This window comes from Corvus hawaiiensis, chromosome 9 (genome assembly GCF_020740725.1).
Source record: "Corvus hawaiiensis isolate bCorHaw1 chromosome 9, bCorHaw1.pri.cur, whole genome shotgun sequence".
In the NCBI taxonomy this organism is placed as follows: domain Eukaryota; kingdom Metazoa; phylum Chordata; class Aves; order Passeriformes; family Corvidae; genus Corvus; species Corvus hawaiiensis.
Window position 1 is genome coordinate 15,423,555 of NC_063221.1, and position 16,156 is coordinate 15,439,710.

The following is a 16,156-nucleotide window of genomic DNA, read 5'->3' on the forward strand; positions in this document are numbered from 1 at the left end:
CGCGCCCGCCACACAGCGGCTGTCGCAGGGCTGAAATGCCACCTTGCACGCTCCGAGTCAAGCCGAGGGTCTCCATAACACCCTGCCAAGCGATGAAACGTGCCCATACGCTCAGCAGAGCTCCCCACGCAGACAAAACGTGCTGGAATTGCTTTGCCACAGCAGGTCTGGCCCTGCATCGGGCCCATGGCCGCGCCAGCACGGCTCCATGCTGCTCTCTACTGCTGCCTCCCACTCACCGCCTCGCCACACTCGCGCTCCTCCCTTTGTCTCTGGCCCTGCTGTTTGCCCATCACGACTTGAACATTGACTCTCCTCGGCTGGTGCTGCCGACCAAACTGTGTGATGTATTGATCCTGGCTGCCATTCCTGCTCCATACCGGATGGACCTTCCTGGCTCTGTGGCTGTCCCTACCGGTGACTGCCATCTGCCAGCCACCAGCTCCCACACCGCTCTGATCCCACAGCAAGGCTTCCCTTGGCTCCCCCACCCTTCTGGGGCCTGATATGATAAGATTTTTCCTCCCTGGAGAGCCTTCCTCTGTTACTTTGTTGTCAGGCCAAACCCTGAACAGACGAAAACAAGTGTTTATGCCCCAGAAGCAATGCCCGTGTGTGGCAGTGCCTGCACCACATTGGCCACTACCCGGGCAATGGCAGAACTTGCGTTTAAAAAACCCCTGATTTCTGAGCTTTTAGACACGTCCTGTACTACTTCCTAACATATCCCGCAAGGGGGCAAAGCCATCAACAAAGCAATGAGGGAACCAGAATCTTGTGACAGCCCCTGGGTGGGCAGGGGCAGGGTGGCAGGGCTCAGGGAGGAGAGCAAGCTGCCCCAGAGCAAAAATGGAAACTCCAGCAGCCCAGTAAAACCGGAGCACACCTGGTGCAAGGCCCTGCATCCCAGTCCAGCTGGCATTGTGCCTCCCTGCCCCTGTCAGCTGCACTCAGACTCGGCACTGCTCAACCCTCATGGCCCCAGTAGTGCAGGAAGTGGGGCAGGGAGCTGCTGCACAGACCCTAGAGGGAGGAAGAAGTCTGGAAAATACCGATTTTTAATATTGACACACAGATGACTGGTAGCCCAGAGGAACCCCACTAACACCAAACAGCTCAGGTCTCCATAGCAATGAGCTGAGAGAGCAAAACTGCCCAGCTTCAAGCAAGGAAGTCATCTTGTACCAGTGACATTTATTTCACATTTTTGTCTATTTCCCTGGTATCAGTAGGTGTGAAGTTCAGCCCCTCCACACCTGTGTTTCACCCCACAGTTCAGTGGGACCAGCATGAGGTGAAAGCTAAGCATTCTCACTGCAGCTAGGAGTGAGGACAAAGTTTCCCTAGTGCCTTAAATCATCTTTTCTCATCAGCTTTAAGTGACAAGAAGCATTTCTGTGAAAAGTGGGAATCAGCATATTTAGGGAATTAGGAACATACTCGTGAATTTTACACAACAGTCATAAATATGGGGAGATGTGAAACAGCATGAGCAGAGCTAGGTGTCAGGGTTGCCCCTAGCACAGGCAGGTGGGGACTGTGCTGCACTGCCTGGGGTTCTCTACTCACCACCTCACATCAGACAGCACCATACACTCCAAAGATACTGCTAAAAACCCACAAAGAAAACTGTCTAATGAAGAGTAACAGTCAAAACAATGTTGTGTGGCTGGCCAGTTACTTAAAGAGTGTTTATAACCATGTTTTAATGCTTCTTAACATAATGAACGCTTATTTATATAAATGTTTAATTATGTTTTGAATTAACTAAGTATGAATCTAGACTATCCCATAACAACACATTAGAGCAATGAGAAATCACGATGCATTATCTTGTCACCTTTTAATCTTACGCAATGTTGCTAGCTTTTATAGTAGCAGAAAGAGTTAACAAGAACAGCCAATTTAATTCATCTGCTCTACTTACTTCGTACACTGCCATTTCTTTCTCAGTTAAGTGCAGGCTGACTACACATTTGCACTAGAAATTACAAGTGAGTGAAGCAAATATCTTCATGAGTCATAAACTTTACCAATCTCTGTCTTACATCAATATCTCTTGTCAGAAGTTAAAGGCAACCAATTGATAAAGTCACTTTCAAAAAAATATAGATGGATTAACCACATTCCAAACTACCAGTTTCAGTCTGAAAAAGTCTGACTGCTTTGAATGACCCAGAAGGTTGCCCTAGCATGAGTTCAGACCCACTCTTAGTTTGCTGCATCATATTTTATTATCTGGTTTAAGAAACAGCTCAAGGATTTTTTATCTGGCAAGGCTGACTAGCTAGAACAGCCTAGAAATAGTAAGGGGAAACCCACTCCTCCAGGTATGCCAACCCAAAGGCTAAGAGCTGTGCAAAGGTTACCACAGAAAACTTCCCACGAGCAAATTGTGCCCATGAATGCAGATACAGCAGGTTGTCTGTGCCCTGCAATACAGCCAAATGCAAAAACATGTATATAAAGGCAAAGCCACAATTCTTGTAACTGGTGACCTTGGGGACAGCCATGGACATGGCCCTGCTCTATTCCTCTCTGCTCTCATCTCCCTGAAGGTGACACATCAGGGTAAGGGCTGGGCCCCAGCACTGCACAGATTGCCCCCATCCACCCTGTATGCCTTTGGCCTCTCTGGGACACTGCTGGCACTGCCACAATGGGACTCCCACCCCAGCTGGAGTTTGGGTCCCTGTTTCTGAACAGGACTCTTATGTCCCTCCACAGCCTCCCACTAAAATATGGCCAAAGCTTTCAAGTACTTCCCTGATGGGACTTCTGGATCTAGAGGCAGAGCAGGGTCACTCAGACCAGCATCAGGCTGGAAAGCCTGGGAAATCCTGCTTCATTCTTAAGACCAATGCATGTCCAAATTCAGTGCAATGGGGTCAAACAAGTAGTTTAATGTTTAAAACTATAATTCAATGGCTACAATTTCTTGCTATAAGGAAACTCCAGGCTTGAAGAGGTTGTTTTCCTGCTTGCTGCCCCCAAGGAACACAAATGCAGGCTAGACAGTCAAGGTTTATGGAGAGAAGTAATATCTTTTATGAGACCAACTATTAGAGTTGGGGGGAAAATACACAAGCAAAGAAGCCATTCTTTAGGTCTGAAAGAGAGGTTTCAAACTGCAGGAAAAGCATGCTGGAAAGGTATGCTCTGGGTTGAAGTTATTATATGATCAATTAGACATTATGAGAGGAAAGGACAATTAGCACCTCTGGAGAAGCAAATGGCCACAGCACAGGGAGCCATGCCGCAGTCACTCACTCCCATGGGACAGCAATGAGAGAAACAGAGACAGCTGCGCATGAGTGAAAAGTGAAAAGCTAATAGGAAGGGAATGAAAATTACAAAATTATATAAACCAACCCCTTTCTGTTGGGTCCCTGCTTTTTAGTATCTCCTAGAATGGGGAATTTTCATTTGCAGGTTTTGTCTTCAGTTTGTTTTGTTAATATGCTTTGAAAATCAGAATATCATAAAAGGCAGTTTTTCTGAAAAAAATGTTCCGCCTGTGTTAATGATGTTTCTATACCTTCTTGAATGCCTGAGGAATTAATTTTGGTTTATGGGGCTGTCAGAGACTGAAATATTATAGTTTATGACTTAAACATTTTCTTAAAGAACTTTTAAAATTGTACAAAAGCTGCAGAGAAGACTACAGCACCCTGGATGGGGCCCTGACTGAGGTCTTACACCTCTCACTGATGAAGATAAGATAAAGTAACAACTCAGGGCTGGGGACATTCACTGAGCACAGGCTTAACACCTCCAAGGTGGAGGCCGCAGCCCCAGGGCTATCAGCTGCCAGGCTCCCACAGACCCCCTGCACCAAAGGATGGAGGGAGGAGAGGCTTTGGGTATCTGGGAAAAGCCTCTGGTCAGAGGCACAGTGACTGCCCATCCTCCACTGTGCAGAGGAGCCCAGCTGAGGGGTCTTCACCGGGGGGGAGGAAGCTTATCCACAGCAGAAGGGGTGACATGGCCCATCACAGGGGCCCCCCTCAAAGGGATCTCCAGACCCTGCACCAGAAATGATGCAACAGACCCTCAGTGTTGCAAAGGACAGTGTCAAACTGGCCCCTGCAAGGGAGGCACATGGGCATTCCCACCTGGCCCAAAGTGGGTATTAATCCACGAGATTCTGTTGTCGGCGGCGTGTGGCGGCGATGGGGGACCCTCACCAGCAGCAGAGCAGATGGAGGGGAGTGACGAGACGTCGTTGGGACCCTCGGATGGGTGATCTGCTTCCACCTAACCCCTGTCACCTCTCCCTGTTCCCCCACCCCCCACGCACACTTCTTTTTTCCATTTCTTTCTTTTCTCTTCCCTTCTCTTTGCCTCTTCTACTATTAAATAAAATACGTCAATTTTTTGGCACCAACGTCTAACCTCGTTTGGTTTTAATCTCATTTCTGGGAATATTTTGAACCTTCTAAGTCCTTTCCAGTTTATGCACAGAGGCTTAGCTTTCTTTGCTTTTCTGAGTTTAAACCGGATCGTAACAGGGGCTCACTGAATCTCACTCACACCATTTCCACAGATGCATCTGGTGCACTGAATAAAGCCTATCACAGTACTGGTACCTACATGAGGGTGTCCATGCCATGGAAAAATAAACTGGACTACAAAAACTCTTACATGGTACCACTACACAGATTGGAATTGTCTGCTTACCACAAAAATATCAAAATAATTAATAGAAAGCTTTTTTTTGTCTTCTTCTTGGCTTAGCTTTCATGGGTTGACTCGATTAAAAAAAATTTACCTATGACCTGCAGATTAGCTTTTCTCCTTTGCCTAATAAATTCAAAATTGCTGTGGATACCATAATAAAGAAGTCCAAAATAACTTTAAGTCCGTCATCCTGTGAATGGAATATGCGTGTCTCATTTTACTCTCCTATGTGGGAGTGTGTCTTGTTTGGTTCAGTCCGGGTTTCCCCTTTGGGTTTCGTGTTATTGTATCATCCCAGTTTATACCCTCATGGTTTCGTGTTCATAACCCTGCTTTCTCTATTTGTCTCCTCCCAGACCCCTGCCAATCGCCCCGGCACCCCTCCCAAGCTTCTAGAAAGTTCTGGCAGGGGCGTCGAGTGATTGGTCTTGGGGAGAGGATCCCTCCCTTCCTTTCCCAAGATAGGTTCCCTTGTGTGTCCCTCATCCCGCAGACCCATCCTTCTCCTTCCCTGATTCGATGCCGTTGTCATCCCTCCCCTATCGCCCCCCCATAAAACCCCTGGCAGGCGCGCTCAGGGTTGGTCATTGCTGGACACCCCCGGGGGCACAGTCCCCTGTTCGGAGACACAATAAACCTTCCGGATTTCATCCACAATTGAGCCTGCCTCCTTCTTCCACCACCTGCCTCTATTGCCGCGGTCCTGTGGAAGGACCCACGAGCCAGACCTCTGGTCTCCCGGATTCCGGAGGCTGGTCCCTGCAGCCTCCTGCGTCCAGAGCTGACCGGGCAAAGTGGGAATTGCTCCAAAAGGACGCAGAGGCACTCCTACATTAAAAAGCAGAAATATATTTATACACTCTTTGCCATTTCTAAACAGAAGGCACCCAGAACACCTTTGTGAAAGTGGAATAATCACTTAAGTATTAACTATTACATAACTGCACCTGTCCTGGATACCAGCTTTCTGCATCTCAGCCTCTGGAGGAAGAAAAAAAATGCTTGGAAACTCACAGGGCAGGCAAGAAAATTATTATATTGGATTACAGAAGCTTTACCAAGTCTAACCTAAGGTAAGGATACAACCTTGTTTTGTTTGATCCAGTGGACATTAAATGCCACCTTTCTGCTGACCTCAGTGATTTCCAGCTCAGACCGGCCACCTCATTAAGACGATTCCAGCATTTCCATGCATGCAGCTGCTATGGGCAGAGCTGTCCATAACAAATGACTGCTAGCTGTACCAGCCCCTTTAGCTATCAGATACATTCAAAGAGAATTACAGGCTCCATTTATTAAAACACCTAACAAGGACAACAAAGGTATAACATCGAGACAGAGCATGCTTTAACAGAAATATTTTACCTCTGCTAACCTGCATCTGGTTCACAGATAGAAAACTATTAGTCTGCCACACCTGAACTGACACATGGCTTAATTTCTTCTCAAATTGTAAGAAGAAGGTTGCAATGCTCAATGAGAGCCATCTCCTTTCACAGCAAGCACCCAGGATACTGGTGGCTCTCAGACCTGCCCAGAGATAGTCATGGCGGTAATACCTCTGTTCTCCACTCTTTTAATCACTTAAGACTCAATCACCCTTGCCCACAAAGACTTGAAAGGGAATGGTATTGGAGATCTAAAATCATGCTCTATTTTGGTTGACATAACTTAACTTCCTCAAAAGACAACATTTTCCTTGGCAGGTGATAAGCACCACCTCCCACGTTCTACCGTAGATGCTGCTAATTAAACCACAGTGAAATTCAGATAATTAGCAACCTTTTTTAAAACAGCAGGTTACTCATTTCAAACCTTTATCCAGACAAAATGGTATCTGAGACATTTTAAAAATCTGCTATTTTCCATGCTTTCAAAATTATTATTCTGTTCTAATAGGAAGAAGAAAAAAAAACCCCACCAAACAATAAAACAGGACAAATCATGCAGGAACCCTAAAGCAAGGCAAGCATTCATCATCAGTGGTAGTATTTTGATTGTTTGATAATGTGAATACTGAAAAGAGTATGTTCGATCTCCCTAGCAGAGACAGTCCCTCAGATGCTAATGATATGGCATGGTATTTTCATTACATTCTAAAAACAAAACTAGATTTGTAAAACCAAGCCTGTATACCACTGGTGGGTGCTCTTTTTAACTTTTGCAATGTATTACATTATGCACATTTGGTACACAGTGAATTATTATACTTATTAATTATCATACTTACGCACACACGGATGGTGTTTCTGCAAAAGGAGATTTGTTTATATCTAAGATTAATATAAGGATGGCATAATTACCAGGATGGAGGCATGCCTATCCCACAGGAAATAACTGCATATCCATCAAATCCTTCCATTGCTCTTCTGGCTGAAACTTCTGCCCACAGACAGGTGGTCAGGGGACTGACCCACCCGGCCTCCTATTCCACAATATTTATACTATTGTTCAAAACAGTGGCCACAGAGAATACACAAAAAAAATCAATTCCCTTTTTTCTCCTTGCTTGCAGTCACAACTGTCTGTCTACACCATGCCATCATTCCCTGCCATGTTCAGCAAGGCTATTGGAAAGGATGCAAGCAGGGTTGCCAAAGCTGCTGTGCTGAGGGACCACAGCTGACCCTTGCTCATTACACTGCCATTCATTTGGGAACTGGGTTACATGGTTGCAAGTTTTGCCCTCTGCTGCCTACAGCCCTTGAGCACCCCTAGTTACTGTTAGTCAGCTGTTCTACCCCTTTTACACACCCTTAATCACACTTCTCCCTCATCAACCTGGGAGCTCTGCAGGGGTTAACTCTGAAAAATTTTACAGTAAAGGCAGCTTTTATTGTAGTGGCAATTACAGAAAGAGAAGAAGCAATTTAGTCTTTTATGTGGTTCACAGTTTCACTAATGTCATAGACTTTTAGCCAGCTTGTTATGCATTAACTCACAAAAGCATAGTATACAAACACTGCTAAAATAAAAAATAACATAAGACACAGCAAACTAACTCCTCAAACATAGGCTTAATTCCTCAAATACCAATAATGCTTTTATATAACAGCTTTGTTAGTGCCCTCAGCTTCAAGCCGAAGTCACTATAACATGAACTACTCAAACAAGGCTGCAGAAGAAAAAGATTTTTAAAAACCTGCAAAGAATTCCTTGCTCCTCTTGTGGTATAGTGTTCCTATTGCGTTCTGCATCTCCTGACATGTGATGGCAACAGGAACTTAGACAAAAGGCAACATGCTGCAGCAGTAGTAACATCTTCCTACACAGCCCATGCTTCCCCTCTGCTGGCAACAGTGGACATGAAAACAGCAGCCACTCCAGGATTTCTCATGCGGCCACTATGTTTCTGAGTATCAGCCTCCTCTTTCCCAGCTTTGTAGTAGGGAATTTCTTTAGCTTCAGAGAGTAAAACCTTTGACCAAACACCACAGTGTAAACAAAACCATAGCACTAAGTGGCAGATCCAGTCATTTCTTGACCATCTCCAGGAATGGTGATGCCACCACCTGTCTGAGTGGCCCATTACGATGCTCAACCACCTTTCCAGTGAAGAAATTCTTCCTGATGTTAAACCTGAATCTCTCCCGGCACAGCTTGAGGCTATGTTCTTTTATCCTATCGCTGACTGTCTGGGAGAAGAGACTGACCCCACCTGGCTGCACCCTCCTTTGAGGTAGCTGTAGACACCAGTAAGGTCTCCCCTCAGCTTCCTTTGCTCCAGGCTAAACACCCCCAGCTCCCTCAGCCGCTCCTCGTATGACTTACGATCGTGCTGATGGCATCTGCTATTCCATTTGACTTGGTGGCCAGTTGACTCAGTTGAGCTGGAGCAAGGACTCTCATTGCCGTGGGATATCCCTGGTGTGTTCTGTTCACTTTTGGGGTGAAATCTGTTCAGAAGAAGACTTTCATAATCTTCAGTTCTGATGACACCATGCAGGATTCCATGTCTCCAGCTCTATCTTGTCCAGTTGACCCTTGCCAACTGTCTGGCATGAAAAATGTCATTCTCTCAAAGAAAACTGTTTCAAGGACTGAAAAAAGCTCTGGTCAGTGTTTCCTCTTCCCTTCCTTCCCATCAGGTATGGGATTGAAGCTCTCCACACAAGATGAGAGGTGTTTCCAGCACTGCTGATTTTACAACCGCCTGAGGCAAAGGTCCTCCAAAGTGTAGTATCCTTTTGTCTTTGGTCTGCAAAACAGAGCAGAGGACAGACTGAGATAAGAGTAATCACCTGAGTTATTTTGTTGAGCCTCAGCTCCAAAATTCCTGAATTTGGAATTGTGTCTGAGGAGTTGCTGGCATTTCAGGGCCCAGCACGTAAGCAGATGCCAAGCACTTACACTGAGGCTTTTCAATTATTTCTGGGCAGTGCAGTCACAAATAGAGTACTACCTTTGTTATCCTTTGGGATCAGAATGTATAGGAACCACTTAATCATGCAGTTCACACTTATCACTTAACATGTTTACACTAAAACCTATATCAGATTAAGGACATGACTACATCACTATGCTTTAAATAAGCTAGTACTAGATATCTATGTCTGTGGTTTTTCTACAAAAGATCATCCAGGGAAGTTAAGATAAACCAACTAAACCCATGATGATAATGCACGTAAGTCAAAATGCGTTAAATCCCTGTGTGGAGATTCTCACTGAGAGGTAAAGTATTCGACTTTATTGTAAAGAGGATTAAGCTACCATGAACTACAGCCATTTTCCTTTTGAATTAGATCATCCACAGAGGAGCTTAAAGCGCTATAGGCTTGGTGCACTTACTTCACACGTATCCTTAATTTATCTGAATTTTCCTACAAATGGAACAAGCCTTGGTTAACCAAAAGGCTCCTTTACCGAACTTGTGCTGACATTAAACCACATTACCAGTTTACTTGGTTTACAAATGTCCTATAGAATGCAGCTAAAGTTGTTTTCCAAACAGAAAAACCAGAGGCACCCTTTTATACTGCAGAGGAAAATGCCAGCAGCAGGTGTGGAACCTGGGACACCTGACAGGATCACCAACTGCAGTGCTCATACTAAGCTGTTACCGATCTTGAAAAGCAAACAAAGAAGCAAAACTTGAGTTCAGTATTACATTCCATCTGGAAATGTCTCCTTAAGCGTGAAAAGACAGACAAACAAGGCATTCTCATGGGACAAAGTTGGGATGGAAGGCATCTTTGTCCTCCTGCCTGAGCTGGGCTGGCACAGCACTGGAATACCCATGTCACTGACCTGAGGTGCCCTGATTTCAGCTGGCAGAGAGTTAATTTTCGTCCACACACATACAGTGCAGTGTTTTGGATTTAGTATGAGAATAACGTTGGTAACACACTGATGTTTTAGTTGTTGCTAAGTAGTGCTTGCTCTAAATGAAGGCTTTTTCAGTTTCCCATGCTCTGCCAGCAAACAGGTGCACAAGAAGCTGGGAGGGAGCAGAGCTGGTAACGCTGACCCAAGCTGGCCAGAGGGATATTCCACACCACAGAAGGTCATGCTCTGTCAATAAACTGGGGGGAGTTGGCCAAGAGCTGCTGACCACTGCTTGGAGATGGGCTGGGCATCGGTCAGACAGCAGTGAACAGTTCTACTGTGCATCACTTGTGTTTCTTGGGGTTTACTCCCCTCTCTTTTTCCTATTATTACTATTTTTTTTTTAAACTTTATTTCAATTATTAAGCTCTTCTTATCTCCACCCATGAGGTTTACCTTTTTTCCTGATTCACTTCCCCATCCCACTTGGTACTAAGTGGTACTTACCTGCTGTCTGTAGTTAAGTCTTGACAGGAAGATACATTTTTAGAGGTTAAATCAGATGCACTCTGAAATTTATCCATCCCACGCTCACATATGAAATGCTAACTAATGAGCAAGGAAGAGGAAACACTTTCTCAGTCTGATACTGCTCTGATGTTAGTTCATCTGAATGATAAATTTTACACTTGACTAAAAATGAAATTGATACAATTCACATTGCTGAGTATTGGCATGTAATTGAGATATGGCAAATAATGCAAAGAAAATAAAGCAAAAATACATTAAACAAAGATTCCTCTTGATTGCTAAAAGGTAGTTTGGCTTCAAACGTGTCAGTGAACAGAGAGCACTAACTACAGTACAAAAAAAAGACAACTAATTCTCAAAATACCATCTTTAGCCAGTTTTCTCCACAGCACGTACAGGCATATACCTGCAATAGAGATTTTGTGCTAACCTGTCTATTGCTATTCCTCCCTACGGATCTGAGATGTTAACATTGACAGAGGAAAAGTTTAAAAGAAATCTAACATGGAGAGATGTTGAGCTTCATGTTTTATTATTTGTTAATTCTTGACCTTCCCTGAAAAGAACAAGAAGGAATCTGCCTACCGGAAGAGGCAGTAGCTGCCAGAGGCACTGCTGATCTCATGCCTGCAATCCACATGCCAGTTACAGCAACACATCTGCACACCTGGTGCAGAAGCAGCAGCTCTGCTGCCAGTGGTGCCCCAGGAGAGCTCCAGAAACTGCTCTTGCTTTGACTCCAAGCAGGTTACAATCGTCTCCTCTGTGTATATCCAAACAACCAGCATCAAAACTAGGTCTATGTACACTAAGCTGTTCTACCACTTAGATGAAAACTTCAGATAGTTTCTCTGTGGTGCTCTACATCAGATTAAATAAGAGTCAGATCTGAGAAGAGAGTCTGACAGGAATTCAGTAAAAAAAAATTAAACAAGAAGCAAAAGACTACCTGTTGTTCATGAAATAGAGAATACGTCAATCTCACACGTACTAGTAAAATGTTTTAAAATTGTTCAATCATCCTCTACAAGAAGAAAGAGAACAGTTTTCTTACAGATCTCTCTTTCACCAATGCACAAGCCACCCCAGAAAGAGCACTCCTACAACTCCCATAAATGTAAGGCCCTTCATACTAGCTTATAACACAGACTTTTACTTGCTTCTTTATACCAAAAGTGCTAGAATTACGTCTTGCACTACATTATGTTAAATCATTATTATTCACAATTGAAAGATTTATTTAATCTCTAGCTGAAAAATTCCTTGTGCAAGGAGTTTAGAGAGCACACTGCCATCCTTACACTCCCAGCTCTGTTACCCTGTGCCTCTACCTGAGGTGGCTTAAATCTCCTTCCATGCCCACGGAGCCCCTCTGCGTCCCACTGCCCTGCAGCCAGTTATGCTGAGTAACAGTGCAAGAGCTCTGCCCATAAGAGGATGGCTCCCTTTCCAGGCTGTCCCAGCTGCTGGGAACATTGCAAGCCACAAAGGTCCCCATCCCCTTGATCTACCACTCTCTCTGCTCACTGGGACATGCTATCAACAGGGACAAGCTAAGACGTTCATCCTGAAGTGACAAATCATACACACGCCAGGTACTTCTCTCTGGCACAGCTTGAATCTTCTGCATTGCAGAAAAACATTACTTGTGGGTATGTGTGGCTGCAAGGGACCAGTCAGTCACTGTATATTTCTCCTGCAAAACTTTCTTCAGCATCTGCACTGCTGTATGATTATCTGAATGCTATTCAATCTACCTCTAACTTGAGTTACGTAGTATATTTGCATGTATATTGTAAGCATTATACTAAATGAGATGGGACTGCCTATGTAATCATGCCATGACTTTCCCTTAGGGAAACCTGGTAAAATTATGTTCCATTACATTTGTAAAATACTACCCATTAAAAGCAGGAATAAAACTTTTATGTTCATGTGAAACAAAGCACAAAAGATTCTCCACCCTTTAACTTGTATCAATTTTGATATGAAAGAAGCATTTTCCAGGCAAGAAGGGAATCTGAATTTGACTTCACTATTATGTGCTTTTGGCTTTGATTGTGTGACAGTTAAATCTCTTTCCAAAATTCTGTATTTTTTTTCTTGTTTTAACATTATGAAACAAGAGAGAACAAAACCAATTCATCTGCCTTGAAGACGACAGACAACAACTTTGGAACAAATTTTTGGGGGATTGTTTCTTATTTTTGATTGTCTATGTCAGAGAAGAAAACAACTGTTTCTACTGTACTATTCAGAGTCTTTTACCCTAGCTGCTGGTCAATTCATTGTTTTAATTCGTTGATGCTCTGGCACACTTTCAAGTATGTCAGGGGAGAATTTTAAAAATGAAGCATTCATTTAGAAGTCACAAAGTGGTGATATATACACACAGTTTCAATTTAAACCATTATTACATACCATCCTTTTCCTTTTGTAATAATCTATTAAATGCTTTCAAGTATGGAGAAGGAATAGCAACCTGTAGATCTGAATGGAGCCCAGATGACCTATAAAATACATCCTGCCTCACTGCCTGACTAGTTCCAGCCCTCATTTCTAATGGTTACTATTGTTATTCTACCATTCAGACAACCACACACATCAATTATACATTCTTCTGGGTCACAAATTCATTTTCTCAGGCAACATTTTTGTTTTAATGCATGACGCTTCTTCTTCAACCTGTGACCAAAGTTGAAGGTCTCAATATTAAAAGGGTATTACTTTTTCTTAAACTATGTTGATAAATGGAAAAACAGCTTCATGGAAATCAGAAGGTGCAGCTTTTTGAGCTATTTAGAAGAGTGTGCTTAGACCATATATTGTCTCTTTATTAGAGCAAATGTATTAGGCAGTACTTTGTGCTTTAGGTGAACATTTTTTCTTTTGTTCTATTGGTGCCTGGCAGCACAGCTATAATTAAATGTCCTCTGCCTTCTCTATTTTATGACACTTACAATTCAGTCATCTTAATTGGACTTTTCCTGAGCATATAAATGGCTGGCTCCAGAAGAAAAACTTTTTTTCAGTGAAGCAAACTCAAAACCTTTCACTATGTGTTATCTCAGTGACTTTTTTAGAGTCTTTGGCTTATGTTTGCCTTTTTTAAAGTGATTATGATGACAAAAGCTTCAGATAACTCTATTTGAAATAATTCTAAGACAGCTCTCCAAATTAATTTTTTTTGCATATACTATTCTCACAAACAAAGCACTCATTATTTCCAAAGGGGCAAAGTAATTTCAATTTTGTCGTTGACAAAATAAATAGAGGAAGGTAACATACCACTTCCAAGGGTTTCTTGTACATCATGTATATCCTGAAAACTCAAAATGAGAAATTCAGGGTAAGAGTCCTGAGGCCTCCTCAGCAAGATGTGAAGGCCAGGGCCTCAGCTTTGTCCAGCCACATGAGCCAACAGCACCCCATCAACAGCCAGCAGCAGCAGGGCCTCGCCAGCTGTCCCAGGGGCTGGAGGAACACACCCAACTCATCATCACTCACTGGAGTGCAGAGCATCTGCCTCAAGGAAGTTGCTTCCAAGCCATGGGATGCTGACACCATAGATGCCATCAGATCAACCCAACAGGTTCAAGACCAAGTCAGTGGAACAACCCCTGCAGCAAAACTGTTGTATTTCCATCATTTCTGAACTCTAGTCTCAGCAGCCTTCTCAGCACACAGCCAGTTTTGCTGGCTACAAGATTAGGCTCCTCTCCTGCAGGCACATTGGGCACAACAACAAAATCATGGTATGTTTAAGTCATGCAAACTGACCTACCGAGAATGGATATTTGAGATAGTCAGTGAATCTTGTAGTTGGATAAGTAACTCCACAACCAAGGAAAACATCCATTCACTGGCAGACACAAACACCTGACAAACTGGAACAAATATACAGATAACTACAGAGAAACAAAAAATTGCTTCATTTGTATATATACATACATACACTCATAAATGTTCATACAAATGCACATTCCAGTACACACACCCCAGCAGGCATAAACCTGAACAGAAACTTGCTAGTTGGCTTTTTGCCTACTGTTTCCTCCATCCATGAGCTGCTTTGTCAGGATAGTGTTGCAGTCAGAGGCTCATGCACAGTCATACCATTCTGGTCCTGAAGCATTCTCCTCATATGCCCAGTCCCTGCTGCCATCCTCATTGGTCAGGTCCAGCTTAATTGCCCTGCAAAAAGTAGCTCTTCCCTTTGGAGACCCATGACCCAAGGGTGTGGCATCATCAGGAAAATGCTTTAAAAAATATTTTCATGTTCTCTTCATTCTTTCTGGGGCCTAAGTCAGGGCAGGAGAATAACTTCCAAAGTTGGCTTAGAAAATCTTGTCCTTTTCAAGCCTACATTGAGGCATGGGATGAGTTATCTTAACTCACTTGTTCTCTTGCCCTGGCTTCTCCTTCCCCTGATCAGTCAAAGAAGTCACATCTCTCTAAGGATATCAACATAGAGAGTTTGCAAGGGGCTTTAGCCCATGTTCAAACATGTACAGTTTTCAGGACAAGCCAATGTTCAGCATTCAGGATCTGCATTTTCCATGCTGCAAACTTCAAGAAAGGGTCTTCAGGTGTTAGGGAACATAAAAGGATGGTAATTGAGCCCATTTCAGGCACTTTATAACCACACCATGAGGACCACGTTAATCCCTAGTCTCTAACCCCTGTCACCCAATCTGTGCCTTAACTCACTCCACATCAAGATTTTTTTTTTAAAGAAAACCCTGGGTTTACTCTTGTGAGGAGAGATGCAGCCTTACAGCAGAGCTGAAGTTGAAGAGATGGCCAAAGCTCTGCATTTTACATGGTCACATGCTTTGGGCCTTTAAAGCAGCCAGTGGGAACCATTCAGCTGAATCCTGTTCAGATCTAGGAAAACTGACAGATAAATATTATTTTAACATGGAGGTTTCTGGTTGGCTGGTTGGTTTGTTTGTTTGTGGAGGCAAGGGGGTGTGCTAGGTTTAACTTTATTATAACAAAGCCTATATAAATGCAAATACTGTTTTCATAGATATAATTTCATAAAGCAAAACTACCCACAATCTTTAGCAGTGAAATTCAAGTGGCAACTGTGACAAGTAAAGAAAAATGAATGCGGTTAACTTCAGCCATCCCTGCTCATCTGAAAGCTTGTGTCAGTTCCTAAATAAGCTTTTCATTTTCCCTATTCAGTCGGCTGATCTTTGTTGATTTACAGCATGAATGAGCATGGCACATTGCAACTTGTAGAGTATATTTTTCCTAAATAATAAAACATTTATTGCAGACCCATCAAGCCTGCTAGTAGCTTTGAATTATTATTGCAATGAAGTGCCACGTTAACAACTCATTTACATTGTTGCAGAAGACTCTGGGTTAACACTATATGTAATTTCATCCCATTCAGGAGAGAGGACTCCCTGAAATACATCTAGAGCTGATAAGATACAATTTGATGTTATTTTTCTAATCAACTGTTTTTCAAGATGAAGCTGCCTTCATCAAGTCCATCCCACCCCTCACCTTCCCTGATGAGCAATGGCAGCTGAGCAAGCCATTTCCACGTGGTGTTCTCAGCAAGCTCCAGCCTCAGGCTCTTTCTCTGTCAAAACAAGAAGAAAGTCTATTTAGTGGAGAGCTACAAAAATCTTACTGCTTTGGGAAGAAAAGAATTTTTTGG

General features: G+C 43.3%; 1 long non-coding RNA gene across 2 annotated transcripts in view; it reads right to left on the reverse strand.

The window, feature by feature from the left end:
* Positions 1–16,156, reverse strand: part of LOC125330387 — a 169,234-nt gene that overhangs the window by 69,487 nt on the left and 83,591 nt on the right. For both annotated transcript variants that reach the window (XR_007205485.1, XR_007205486.1), the window contains 3 exons: positions 16,000–16,078; positions 14,261–14,363; positions 8,452–8,878 (listed from right to left, as the gene is read on the reverse strand). This is a non-coding gene — a long non-coding RNA (uncharacterized LOC125330387). The remainder of the gene's footprint in view (positions 1–8,451; positions 8,879–14,260; positions 14,364–15,999; positions 16,079–16,156) is intronic.